This window comes from Ornithodoros turicata, chromosome 2 (genome assembly GCF_037126465.1).
Source record: "Ornithodoros turicata isolate Travis chromosome 2, ASM3712646v1, whole genome shotgun sequence".
Taxonomy (NCBI): domain Eukaryota; kingdom Metazoa; phylum Arthropoda; class Arachnida; order Ixodida; family Argasidae; genus Ornithodoros; species Ornithodoros turicata.
Window position 1 is genome coordinate 53173465 of NC_088202.1, and position 15270 is coordinate 53188734.

General features: G+C 45.1%; 1 non-coding gene across 1 annotated transcript; it reads right to left on the minus strand.

Moving 5' to 3' along the window:
- Positions 1–7627: 7627 nt before the first annotated feature.
- Positions 7628–7700, minus strand: Trnaa-agc (transfer RNA alanine (anticodon AGC)). Its single transcript has one exon. It is a non-coding gene; the product is annotated as a tRNA-Ala (tRNA).
- Between the last annotated feature and the right edge of the window lie 7570 nt (positions 7701–15270).

Consider the following 15270-nt stretch of genomic DNA (forward strand, 5'->3'; position numbering starts at 1 on the left):
GAGACTGGGAGGTGACACGGGTTCGAATCCGGTCACCAGGTGTGCTCTCTGAGGTTTTCCCTGGGTTTTCCGTCAGACTTTCCTGACGAATATCGGCACACTTAGCCCTGAAGTCGGCCCAGGACGCATACTAACCCCCTGTCACCCTCCCTCCTGCTGTCCTCTGTCCACGCCTGTACACCGCGTACAGCAACAGTTGCTTCGCGGCGCTAACACGAAAAAAAACATTTTCTCTGCTAATTAGCAGAAATGTGAAGTGTCACACAAAGTAGTACGCCGTCCAGTTTCAACAAATCAGGAGAGAAGACGTCATTCGGAATGGCCAGGAGCATGTCAAGTTCTGTTTTAGAAGAGCGCAGGTCGACGTGCAGGGTGATGTGTAAAAAGGAAAATAAAATGCGGGGGGACAACAAAATTGACAGGCAAAAATGTATTTCAATATGTCTAGCGGTGTCACATCTCCGGAGCCCCATGACTGTACAGGCCGCTTTGTTGCAAGACACAACGAAGTAAATTCACCAAAACTGACCCACAGCGACTCCCTAGGCAAAGAAATGCTATGTGTGAGTAGTCATTTTAAAACGGTATTTAGTACGAATAAATTAAGCGACTCGTTGCATAACCGTAATTGGATACATATACAACATATATTGGAATACAAACATGTACGGTACATGTATGCTTAAGTATAGCGCTTACTCTTTTTTTCCCTACATGTGCCGGCGGGGGGGGGGGTGTATATCTTTATTCACACAAAAAGGAGATGCCGGCCTTACATGTGCAGCTTCGGGACTATTCAAATATATTCGCTTTAGTAGAAGCATCAATTCGATTTGGAACTCGAACATTGAATTCCATATTTGATTCGGAAATGGAATAGCATATACGATTACTCGCTCTGGTGCTCAGAAATCCAAACGTTCACACCGTCGTAGTAAAAAATCAACGTCCGAAGTCAACCAGTCCATGCGTACCAAAAGTGAATTTTCCTCAGGGGACATTTTTTCCGGGGACATTTCTTCCAGGGAACATTTTTTCCGGGAACAATTTTTCCGGGGGCATTTCTTCCGGGGACATTTTTTCCGGGGACATCTCTTCCTGGACCCAGCAGTGTACTATCCGCACACGCTCGCATTCTCATTGGAGTAACTTTACTGAATGAAAACACCCAGTGTGCCTGTAGTAGACGTGGTTCGATATATTAGTAGAGTTGCACCGTTTGCAGTTTGTTGCACGCTTAGGAACAAAAAATTGATTTGAAGTTTAATACCGATAATGTAGCAGCGTTTATCACTGTGAGCCATGTTTCATTTGTTAAAATTTGTCGTCATATTTGTCCAAAAATAAAAGCACAATCCGGCATACTGAACTGATCTCCTTGAGTTAATTACTTGCGGCGAACATATCACCAACAGCTGTTGTGCGCGCCTGTGTTCGTGCACCATGCTCGACGCTCAAAAAAGTACCGGTTTAGAATAAATATTTCAAAAGAAAGTCATTTAAATACCTCGTCGTTATCCATAGCTATTTTTCCATTCCAGTCATGTTTTCTGGCTCTCCACAAAGGATTCGGAAAAAAAAAAAAAAACGTATGACTAGTAGGATGCTGCTGCCCAGGAAGTCCTGGCTGAAAAGGTGAGTCGTTAAAGGAGGTAAGAACTCCTTTCTGCAGGTATTTAGTTACGGGTGTAATAGGTATATTATTGTTCCTCTACGCTTCGTAATTCTATTTACAAATTATTGTTCAATACTTCTCCTTCATAACGTGTGTAGCGCTAATACAAAAAATCACATTTTTCGGATACGGGTGTTGCGTCTCGGGGTCCGAGCGGTGATGTGACGGGGAGGTGGCCAGGCAGGGGTCCGACTCAAACAACAAAACAGTGGTTTATTGCATCTTCGACGGGTTTCAGAGAACAGACAGAGCGAACGGGAGAGTCCGCTCCTTATAAAGCATTCGAGCGGCCGTGGCCGTTACATACAATAGAGCACTCACTTCATTAACAATAAAAGCACTTTGGCTTAAACGTATTAGTTCTGTACATATCACTGTCGAACATATCTGTCCCTTCTATGTTGTTCCAGCCTCAGAACATCAGTTTATCTCATGTTCAACAGGTGCCGCTTGCGTCGTTTTCCGTCGTATGAATGTGTGTATGAGTGAGCAAAAATGTAAGAGTGAAAGGAGGGTGAGTGAGAGTGAGTGGCTGGTTTGTCGTCCCTTCAGATGACGCACCCCGAAAGTCGCTGGAGAGGCGTGTTAGCTTAGCTCAATTGGTAGAGCCCTGGACCGGCAATCCAGAAGATGTGGGTTCGATCCCTACAGCTGGCTAACCTTTTCAGTGACTTTCATCTTTCATCATATCACTGTCGTCTGGGTCGTCTCCAGTCTGGAGGTGGCCGCTTTGTCCGAGGGAAGAAAGGCAGCTGATCCGACCGTGACCTGCTTTTGCGCCCACGTTGGAGACACGTTAATGGGTTTGACGGATTAACTGTACGTGGTGACTTTTGAGAATCGTTTCAAGAACCAGGTCGTATGCGGGAAGAAAAGGTTGCTCGGCGTCCGCTGACCATTCTTGGAGGACGCAAAGAGGCTCTTGCATTAGTGAATGGCCCGGGGAAACTCGTGTCGCAACACGGGCAAGTATATAGACGTACCGCCATCTAGATACCTGTATCCATCGTTACGACATTTGAAGAATTTTAGCACCCAATCAGACACCAACGTAACAACCAACGTAACAATGTACACATAACGTGTGTAGCGCTAATACAAAAAATCACATTTTTCGGATACGGGCAAGTATATAGACGTACCGCCATCTAGATACCTGTATCCATTGTTACGACATTTGAAGAATTTTAGCACCCGATCAGACACCAACGTAACAACCAACGTAACAATGTACACATAACGTGTGTAGCGCTAATACAAAAAATCACATTTTTCGGATACGGGCAAGTATATAGACGTACCGCCATCTAGATACCTGTATCCATTGTTACGACATTTGAAGAATTTTAGCACCCGATCAGACACCAACGTAACAACCAACGTAACAATGTACACATAACGTTTTTCTCTACACGCTTAAAAATGAACTTCACCACATAGCACGCTCCTAGTCAACCATCATTCCGAATGATATCATTCCGTGCATTGATTTATTGAAAATGGGAAGAGGCGCCTATCTGAGACACATTATGCTTGTCCCAGATAGGCGCCTCCCCCTGTTTTGAACAAATCAGGACACAGAATGATATCATCTCGAATGATGGTTGGCTAATAGCAGACTTGTACGTATCTTGAGTACGTACTCAAAACTTTTTCCGGTATTTTGGTACTCTACTCAATACTTTTTTGCGACAAGTATTTTTAATGTATTTAAAATACTTTTTTCGGTATTTGCTACTCAGTACTCAAAATACTTTCCTTCCTCGTCAAGCCAATCTCCAGCACGCTTCCCGCCGTGCCGTATTTTCAGCTCACTGGAATTTAACCCCCTTTTTCTTCGTTTTCTTTTTTTCGGGAATTCGGGAATCTGTCATTTATCCTCTTGTACAATAGGCTGGTCCCAAGCCTGGCCTTGCTTCTCAATAGCCAGCTTCGTCAGAAAACCGTTCCTATTCATATTGCCAGGTGAATCACCAGGGGATTAGGTAATCCCGGCATTTATTTCCTTGGTCATCAAAGCAATAAACACGTGCCAGAGGTTGAAAGACCCGAACCGACATACAGGAGGGATTACGAAGTTTTGCGTCAGAACATATCAACAAAGATTACGGTTACATCCCATTTCGCCTATTCCCATTTTGCCTAACCCGGATTATCAGATTAAAGAGGCGGGAGGGGTAACAGCCGTTAGGCGAAATGGGACTGCCGTGCAATCTCATTAGGCAAAACCGGACTGTCGGCAAGTGGGCGTTACTTACACGCTCCGACCCGATGATGACGTGTGCAAGAAATGAATGTGCTCGTCGGACAACTACCTTACGTCGTCCGAAACAAAGACCCCTTACATTTGCAAATATAAGGTGTAAATATAATGTACAAATACAACAAAAACATTTTACAAACATTTTACATAGTGACTCCTGATGGACAGCATGACGAATGAAACAAGGCTTCGAGCCATGTTCAGTGTCACCTGAGCGATGTTAAATATGGAAACTGGTGACACTATAGTCGTGTTTAATTTAACTCTTTCTTTTTTTTTTTTTTCGTGTTAGCGCCGCGAAGCTATGAGCGACGGCGAGGTGGCTATGAGCGAGATGTGGCTATGTGGAGATGAGAGGTGGCTATGAGCGACGTACAGATGAGAACAGATGGAGAGAGGACAGCAGGAAGGAGTGGGGGGATAGGGGGTTAATATGCGTCTTGGGCAGACTTCAGGGGGAACTGTGCCGGTATTCGTCTCGAAAATCTTCGGGAAAACCCAGGGAAAACCTCAGACAGCACAACCGGTGGTAGGATTCGAACCCACCGCCTCCCAGCTAGCACGACACCACCGAGCGAGACGCCTTAACCCACGTTCAACCTAACTACCGTATTTTCCGGTGTATAACGCGCGCGTTTTTCGGTAAAAAGGTGCTCTGAAGAGGGCCTGCCCATTATCTAACGGTGGGAGTTATACACGGAAATTTATTCCCGAAGTTATTTCCACGGAAGTTATTTCCGACAGGAATTCCTTTTCCGGTCGGTGTCGTACAAATTCTAGTCTCCTCCAGGGTGTGCTGTGAATTTCTCCCAAATCACTTAGGGTCAGTTGAAAAAGCCGGCGTAGGGCGTTGGAATTAATAAAAAGTTGTGATGCTACTTAAGAATGTCATTGAGCAGTCAATAATTCAGAATGGCGAACGGGACATGATGTCGTACCTCGATGCCACGGGACATCTAATGCATATTGAGTAGAGCTGCAAATTTGGAAGAATTTTGAAGCGCAGAAAACAAAGCTGCCCTTTTAATTTTAAAAAATGTAAATAAAAACTATGTTTTCACTCTTGGACAGTCTATATTTGTGAACCAACAGATGAGGGAAGAAACCCTAGTGTAATATGAATTATAAATACAGACCTCATGCTTCAGTGAAACCAACAAGGTTGCATGTAAAGTTATATGAGTTATATATGCCAGAGGACCGCCTTCTTTCTTACGTAACACGGATTAGTAGGCGAAGTGGGACTGTCTGCAGCATACATTAGGCCAAATGGGACCCCCTGCAGTTCGAGGTCAGTGAATCTGCTAAGGGATGGCGAGATAATCCGCTAAGAAGCATTAGGCAAAATGGGAATAGGCGAAATGGGAAGACACGCCGAGTTCACCAAACATTACTTGACACCAAGACGTTGCAAATGAAAGATATGCATGACTGATGAAGTTTATTCCTTTCATTTGTAAGGCCACGTTCAGAATATGCGTTTCACTTACTGCTAATACTAAATTACTTTAAATAGTATCTTAAATACTTCTTAGAGTATTTAGTACTCTACTCAAATTACTTTCAGTTTTCAGTATTTTGTACTCTATTTTAAATACTTTTTCCGTAGAGTATTTAGTATCGTATTTTAAATACTTTTGCGCAGTATTTTGTACAAGTCTGGCTAATAGTGTACTATGTGGTGAAGGTGTACTGTCCCGAATGACAACGTTCTCGTCCCTGATTTGTTGAAAACGGGAGGCGGAGCCTATTTTGTAGACGTAATGCCGTATATAATGGCTACATAATAGGTTCCGCCTCCCGTTATCAACGAATCAGGAACGAGAACGTTGTCATTGGGGATGATGGTTGGCTAACACCGTGCTATATGTGGTGCACTTTCGGACCTATCAGATCCATCTATACAGAAGGTGTCACAGCCAACAAGTTAAAATCACCTTTGGAGGCGGCATAGTCAGCGGGCTAGCTTGGTAGAGTTCATAGCCCCTTTAACCAGTGGCGTCACTACGGGGGTGCGGGGGGTGCGGTCCGCACCGGGTGAAGCGACGGAAGGGGTGATGCGCCGCACCAATACTGCCGCTTCCTCCCGTTCTCTGTGGCACGATGACGCCAAAAACAACATGAGGAGGCACTTTTCTTTTTCTTTTTTTTTCTGAGTGTGCTGTAATATGTTTATTTATCGTCAATCGCCTGGTACGGAAATCCTGGTATCCGTTAATAGGGGCATGAGGTGGGGTGGGAGGTGACGCAAAGCGCTCCCGCACCAGGTGGCGCGTAGCGACGCCACTGCCTTTAACACTACAACAATAGCTGTTCTCTTGTGAACTGAGAAATTGCGAAGTTACATCTTTCTAACCTTCGTACGCTGCTACCCTAAAAAAGAATCGCAAAAAAATTGCAGGTATTTAATTAACTGTAATATTTGTTGGGCAATGCTTCTGTACACTCTTAAAAATGAACTTCACCGCATAGCACGCTCCTAGCCAACCATTATCTCGAATGATATCGTTATCTGCCCTGATTTGTTGAAAACAGGGGGCGTACGCCATTTCTGTGACACTTATGCTGTTCATAATTGTCACAGAAAAGGCGTACGCCCCCTGTTTTCAACAAATCATGGCAGATAACGATATCATTCGAGATAATGGTTGGCTAGGAGCGTGCTATACGGTGAAGTTCATTTTTAAGAGTGTATCACTATTTCATTTCCACACGTTTTCATATGAATAAATTAACTAGTTTAGCCGAATTCATTTCGTGGTCATGCTATGTGTTTTCCTCGAAGTCACATCTTACGGCTTTCCTTTTTTCTTTTTCTTTTTTCTTTTTTCTGTCAAAATCAAGATTCATGTGAGCCCTGCATGAGATAACTGACAGGTTTCAATAGATATGCAGCTTGTGGACATTAAGACCAGCCACGTAGAGTCAAATACCTGTTTTATTTGTTTGTTTGTTTTTTAATATTGCAGCCTATGCAAGGCTGCTCTTTCCTTCTTGCAACTTTACTCATTCCAGAAGCAAGAATTTTACCACCGCAAAGTGAATGGAAATAAATTGTGAGAAAAGTGAGAGAGGTGAGAAAGGTGTTCTTTCTTGACCGGTGACTGTTGGATTACTCCAAAAGTGTCACAACAAAGCCAATATTCATCTAACTCTAAACTCCATATGCCAGCATGCTTCACAACAACATCAGCAATACCTCGTGATGAACACATTAACGATATGCTGCATTGTGCTTTTTCATGATAATATAGTGTTTGTCTCACAATATGCAAGCCTTTATGGCTATCCTGGTTGCAATAAACGTGACAACATTTCGGCTTGTACTTGAATATATGTACCTTTGATCGCCATGAGACACCTTCGGTCGTAATGAACACCTTTGATCTAACTTAGATTTTGGCTGTAATGAGACACTTGGGTATTAAATGATTATTACCGTCATGAGATTTTCTATCGTAATGTGATACAATCGTAGATCACTTCACTTAGTCATCCTCTTCACGAGAGGAATTAAAAATTGTCAGGACGTGTTTTTCTTTCTATTCTCTTACAGAACAAGTGGGGTACTACTGCAAAAAGTGAAATCGCTCGTAAAAATTAGAATGTGCATGTTTTGCGGATCCACGTGTTAGAAGGTATGCATGCTGGTGACCTGTGGCGATGGGAGACATAAAAGAAAAAAAAAATGGAGATGCAGGGTATCGATCCCCGTACCTCTCACATGCTAAGCGAGCGCTCTACCATCTGAGCTACATCCCCAACACGCAATCGATTCATAGGTAAAACACAACAAGGGTAGCCAACGCCTATAGTAACCTCGTTTCCGACCTTGCTCTCTGTGCCACTTTCCTTGAAGAACACATCCGGTTCGGCCGCCATCAGTTTTCTCCGGAACGCAAGCGGATACAGTCGCAGCGCCGTGGAATGTGAGCCACCGGGTTTGAGCCCGGATCCCGGCACGCATGCGCAGCTTCACGAGAGCAGTTCGGCATCTTTCCCGGCGCGGTTATCTCACATGCAGCATTATCAGCCGCTCACGTACTCACGGCCGCTACCGGCGATATATATACTGTATGGGCGATGGAACAGATAAAATTGCGTGTTGTGCTGTCTATGTGTTTTTGCCCCGCTCAGGTTTGCCGTTATGGGCGCTGGGACCTCTTTCGCAGAGCTGTCCAGCTGTCTTGCTAGCTCCAATTCTATTGCCTTGCATGTCCCAGAGCATCTCTAATTATAATGGATTTTAGGTCATTATAGACCCCGGATTTTTCGGCAAATGCCTATTTCTTTTCTGTGGTCTTAATAGTGCCTTTTCAGTACAGATGCTCGGATTGTGTGTTGGGAAACATAGCAGCATTGATTTTATTGTACCTATAAGAGCCAATTTCGGTGTTAGTGCCTATTTTTGCGCAAATGCCCTAAAACGCCATTCTTTCTTCGATTACTGCCTAAAATTGCATTTTAACAGGATAAGATTACAGAAATTGATATTCTGCGGATGGAACATTACAAGGTTACTTACAACACTACTAAGATTACACAAAAGGCCCTTTAACACATGTAACCGTCCTGAGTATGTCGTACGTTCCCCTATCTGAGTGATTAGAATTTTTTATTGGAAAACGTGCACTTCAGAAATGTACCTGATAAGTTTGGAATTGGACATAACCAACTCGACCTCTTTTCCCCCTCTTTTACGTCAAACCAGTGGTGTTTCGCATACGTAATGAGAATCATATACTCATCCCACAAGAATCTTGAACTTTTTCCGTGCCTACCTAAACTAAAATGAATTTTGTTTCGCGCCTAAATATCCAGGGTTTGCTAATTAATCATATGCAGTTACATACTCTCTTCGACAGAATGCCCACCTGGCTAGGATAAACGGCATTTGGGCTGCTCTGATAGTGTTTTTATGTAAAAAATATATTCCGAAAAAAAAAAACATCCCCTGTGTAACTAGAGTATAGTGCATTGTCACCTGAAAAGTCATCTCCGATTTCAGTCGGGCAAAAATTAAGAAGCCCCAACTCCCACCGATTTAGCTAAGAACGCAACCCGAAAAGGCAGAACAAAGACAGGTCGAATTACCCTATGTAAAGTAATGTGGGTGGATGTGATTTCGGCATGCGTGATTTTTCGGCATGTTCTCGGCATGTGATTCGACATGTTTATTAAAACCCCACTTGGTACTCCAACACACCTAAATGTTGGACGACATCCCCTACCTTTCTTTTCCGTGCACACACTACAGAGCCCGGTGAACTTGAACTTTCACATAACGATCTCGTCATCGATATATTTGAAGTTCGCGCGCTCCAAAGTCGCTTTGGTCGGCTCGAGCAAGACCACGGGGCGAATCACGGGCCGAATTGATGCATTTAAGGCACGTTATGCATATGGGACAAGTTGAACATCGGGCTCCAGGGATCGCTGTTTCGGCATGGCACACATGTCGGCAATGGTATATAAAGCTGTTGCAACGTAACCGTAATAACCCCCCCAAATCTTTCCAAGAACCCCGCGTGCTTGCGATTCTGGATAAACCACTGCTCTATGCTTTTTGATATGTCCAGCATAATTTCTCCATCTTTTCATGGGTACAAGTGTTAAGAATACGTCATAAGGTACTAAGGTGCCCGTATAGAACTTCAGATGGCATCGCTAGATTGAAAGCAGCTGTGGACACAACAGATATAGCTGTACAGTCGCTGTCAGGCGTAACCGTAACACGCGAGCACGTGGAGAGCAGCGCCCGAGAGCGTCGCCACTGGGTTCGAGACTCAGTATGTCTCAGCGCCCACACAGACCCATCCGCGTGACCGTGACCGTGAGGTGAGAGGTGAACGAGGTGAGACAACCGCCCCAGATAATATGCCGAGCCGCCCTCGTGAACCGACCCACAATCAAACCCAGCGGATCTCCACGGCGATGGCGTCTGCGCGGTCTTGTGTTCCGGTTAAATCTGCCGGTGGCGATACTCGCGAATCAATGATGTTTCAATGAAAGCGGCACGGAGAGTGAAGTAGGAAGGTGGGTCACCATAGGCGTTGGCTATCCTTGTTTGTAGTGCATTTTGACTGGACGTGTTTGGGATGTAGCTCAGATGGTAGAGCGCTCGCTTAGCATGTGAGAGGTACGGGGATCGATACCCTGCATCTCCACTTTCTATTTTTCTTTCTCTCTCCGGTTCGCAACATTAGTACCCATCGCCACAGATCACCGGCATCACGGAAAAATGACAAATGGGTCCGCAAAATACGTGCCTTCTACTTGTTACACGCTATCTCACCTTTTTCAAGGTTTTTGGACAAATCCGAATAATATGCCAGAATGAGTAGAAATTAGGATTACAAGTCCTGGAACACATATTCGCACAAAAAGTGCGAGTACAGTGCGTAACCCTGGTCTGCGCGAGAGCTTTCAATCTCGCGGGTCATGGCGGTAGTGGTGAAAGAGCCCGTCGTTGTCAGCCTCATAGAGGTGGGCAGTGTCACGACTAACGCCACTAGGAAGAATGTGCGTCCTGAGCCTGCTTCTGAGGCACTACTGTGTGCATGTCTGACAGCGCCTGATGGTGTGTCCTCACTATGGCGATAGTGAGGCATAGTGAGGACGCACAAAACCCGGGAAAACCCAAGACAGCTCAGCCAGCACCAGGATTCGAACCCGGGGACCTTCCAGTCTCGACGGTGCATGACCAGCACGCGAGCTTGTTGGTAAATAAAGCTGCTTCCTTCAATTGCCAGTGTGCGACGTCATGGCTGCTGCCCAATAGACCTATCCCTGTTTACAAACAAATGACGTCAGATAATACCACAGCGTTGCCAACTTGGTAGATTGGAACTGCTGTAGCAAAAACATCAGAAAGAGGTAACATTTCCGTGAGTCTGAGGATTTTGATTCTAATTTTCTCATCAAAAACATCCGTAGGTCACACGTAAAGCCTCGTTTAAATGTGGCTTCTCATATTGTAAGATTTTTGTAATTCTTTACATATTATTAGTTGTATGGCCTTGTTCTGCTCCATTCTACCGGTAGCCCTATCTTTTCGGTAGCCCTTTCTAAAGATGGCTACCGGGCTCTTCCATCCTCAGGAGCTTGAAGGGCACGAGTTTCTCTGGGAGTACACGTGGTGTCTCTATACAAAGCAAGCGCGAACTAAGTCTTAATAACAAACCACATTCCGCACAGGATTACGACATTGACTTCAGACGATGCAACTCTTGGAATGAAGCCTTCTTTTCTTTCCGCGGTGGACTGGGAACGGGAATGAAGACACCAAAGCGATGAAAAACGTGACGTCATTTCTGTGTACCACTAATACAAAGAATTCACCCGTTACCTTCGTGAAGAAATATAGCTTTGTGAAACAGTGGTGTTCTCCGCCCCCGCTGTTTCGGTTTCATTATGTCTATATACCAACGTCATGAATACGTCACGATGACGTTTCTTCGGTAGAGGTCTGCAGTGAGGAGCTCGCCTTCTTCTTTTTCTTTTTGTAGATGTATTTTGCACCGTCCGTCTCGCGCCTCTGCCGATCTTTCTCGCCGGTTCTCGCTAGCAGAGGAGTCCCAGCAGCTTATAAAATGTGATCCGCTGCCATGACGTCACCACAGGCATGACGTAGCTGGGCGAAATCGCCGTCTCTGCGCACTAATGTTCTTGGGAAATTCACGCGTCTCAAAAGAAATATTTTGCGTGACAGTTCCTGAATGCTGTGTGTTTATATTACGGTAATAAAGGTATATATAGGGCGTGCTTTTTATTCTATACGTATTTTTTATTAAGAAAATAGCTATGAAAGCAGTGTAGGTACTCTTTTTTAAGGTGAATCATACGACCGCGTGGACATCCACTCGAAGAGAGTATGTAATTGTTCCGTGACTAATTAGCTAGAATTCGTTAATTAACCCTTTAATTAGAGGCCTTCGGCCAGAAGTGAGATCTTGACGGTCTCGCAAAAAAACTTGTCGCAAAAGCGGCATGTCGTTGGTGTCGTCAAGCTCGATGGTTCTGACAGAGTTAGCCTTTCCACGATCCCAGCATTTGGATGCGATTCAAACGCACACACACTAATCACAAACAAAGGCTAGTATCCCGTAATCGAAGCCCGAAACACTAAACACAAAGACAAACGCACGTAATCTACACACAAACAAATACACGTGGTTTCACTTGTAGTTTCACTGACCGGCTACTCTTGTTGCGGCAGTGCGGGTGCGCGATTTGCCAGATTTGCTGGGGTTGGAGCATGACGTAACGCATCCTACCCAGTCGGGAGGAGGTGCATTCCTCCCGGCAAATGCTTGTGTAAACATAGGGACGCTGCGAAGTACCAGCTCCGGTGGCGCAGCGGTAACGCGTGCGCTTGGAGACTGGGAGGTCCGCGGTTCGAATCCGCGGGCCGGCTGTGCTGTCTGGGGTTTTTCCTGGGTTTCCCTCAGATGTGTAATAGAAGGCCCCTGAAGTCGGCCCATGGACGCAGCTATCTTCCCCCCGTGCGGATTCCGCTCGGTGTTCCACTTCACCCTTTCCTTCCCGAGAAACATGCCGCCTAATCAGGCAGACCTCTCGGGTTCCTCCCAACGACACTCCCCACGCTGCGAAGTAGAGTGGAACGCGTAGACGTAGAGTCATAGAGCAACCGGTCAAAGCGTCACTTCCCACCTATTTCATGGAGCTTCTCAGCACCGCTTGGCGCCACGGCCAGCGGGTGCCTCGAAAATGGGAGATTTTTAAAACTCTGTAGCATAAAAATAATAGGATGCGGGAGGAGTGACTTTGCGTACACTCTTAGAAATGAACTTCACCGCATAGCACGCTTTTAGCCAACCATAATCTCGAATGATATCGTTATCTGCCCTGATTTGCTGAAGACGGGAGGCGTACGCCATTTTTGTGACAATTATGAACAGCATAAGTGTCACAAAAAAGGCGTACGCCTGCCGTTTTGGACAAATCAGGGCACACAGCGATATCATTCGAGTAGGTGGTTGGCTAGGAGCGTGCTATGGGGTGAAGTTCATTTTTAAGAGTGTACGAAGTGTGTGGAGTGCGGCGTACAGACCCCGCCAGAGACAAAGTTCTATCCCTGTTGTTTCTCAAAGCCTTTAATTGTTACGTCACGTCATTTAAGCGATCAGGCTTTGTTTCTAGGTGGTGTCGGCTAAACACGACTCGAGCGCTTCCGGTGCACATGTATTAATGCTTTTCTGTTCTTCTGGTAGGTCGTGGGGCCCAGAAAAGAAACGAAAAACTGGCGGATGCGAGAAAAAGTGTTTATTCTTTCAATGGGATTAAAGTAAAAAAAAAAAACTTTGTGGGTAATTTGGGAAAACTTTCGAATACAGGTACCGGTACATTCGATACAGACGACCGACATTCGATACAGGTTTCGAATATAGGAACAGTATCACCTAGACCAGCGCACGCGGTGACAGCTGGCCTCGAGCCCAATAGGCCTCTACCTGTTTGTAAACAAATGACGTCATAGTGTCCGACAGCGCCACGAGTTCGGTAGAGTCGAACTACGTTCAAAGTTAGTGGCGAACAAGGTCGCGCCCGAAAGTCGCGGTCTTGATGGGATTACGATGGTCTCTCAAAAGGGACGCGACCTTCGGTCCTACTTTTCTTTCAGCGAACAACTGCCCATTCCTGGAAACCAGCTCTTCCGATCCGTTTCGGTTTCGGTCTGTCTACCAATGTCATGATGACGTTTGTCGGGTAGAGGTTTATTTCGCTAGAGACCTTCCGTCGACGTCTCGTTACAGCTTTATTAAAGGCTTGTATACGCTCAAGACGTAACGAAAAATGTACTACACGCTGATTTGCGCAGAGTACCTGTAGCAGGGAATATTCTGTGGACGAAACTGGAAAGGCCCAGTTTTTTGGAAATCTCGTCCCCGATGAACCGAGCACACCGTTCCTGATTGCTAGCAAGCGTCTCAAAAAGACAAATGATGACTCAGTAGCCTACTTTTTCAACGTGTCTACGAAGGTTCTTTATCCATCTGGAGGTGACAACAAAAAAAGGTATTACTACTTTACACGGAATGCTGCGATACACATGCGTCGCGCTGACACGTACGTTGTTGAATGTTTTTTTATGTTTTTTTATCCAAGGAAGATGCATGGCACATGTCTTGCGCTCGCCCTGCATCGAGCTGCGGAAGATTCAGCGAATAATGTCTTTCTCGCTGACAGCATCACACGTCTAAAAGCTTCTGGTCAAACCCTCTACGATGCTATTAGCATTGTTCCTGACGTCCGAGAGTGAATAGAGAATACTGTAGAAGTGGTTTTCTTCGCGCGGAATTATTTTTCGCGCATTTCGCGTATTCCTCCAAAATCGCGAATTTAAGTTCTCGCGAGTAACTCTGGCCATATAAGGGCGAAAATCGTGCGGCGCTCGACGCTATACCGTGACTACCTTTACCCTTTCTACTCCATGCAGCGTAGGTAGTTTAAGCAAGCCGCAGAAGATTGTTTTATCCCATCAGGCAAGATGTAAAGAAATGAAAATTGATCACGCTTTTGTTACTTCTACAAACGCACTGCACTATACATATATACCGCTATACCACGAAGCCGCAACATACCTTTCCCCGCCTTCTCAAAATCAGCTTGTATGATAGTACGACATCTGAACCGAACTGTTCAGTGCCCTGAGTGATAATTAGGGTTCCGGGTTTTCAGCTTAATCCGAAAAAATCCGAAAAATGTACGCCAGTAAAACATTTTGCACTTCGGATTCATCCGAAAAACTCCGCTTTCGTGGGGTTAATATCTGAGTCATCAACAAGAAAGTTGTGCATTGAAGTCTTATTTACAGTATTTCGTGCGTTTCCTGTTCCGTCGCGAGTGCCTGGAATAGCGCATCATAACAAAACTTTCTCAATCACGTGGAATTTTCCTTGAATGGAGACACCTGTCACATTTCCTTGCTCGATCTTTCTGTGGGTATCACATGTCACATCACAGCACCAATTTCTTCCTCCGGATTTCGGAGACTAACCGAGGTAAAGAAATATAAAACCCGAAAAACTCCGATTCATCAGAAAATCGTAAACTCCGAAAAACACTCTCTCCTATTCTGTTATGTAAATTTTGGTCGAAATCCCCTAATTAAAGAATTTAATTAATGAACTTAGGTAATTAGTCAACTAGTATTTATATACACTCTTCGAGAGGATGTCCGCCTGACCGTATAATTCAAGTGCAAAAACGCCGTCTATGATACTGTCTCCAACGCGTCGATCAACGCCAGTTCCACTTAGCCAAAATTCTCGGGCCATGGTCGGACCCCTCACATCTAATGCAAGGCCTA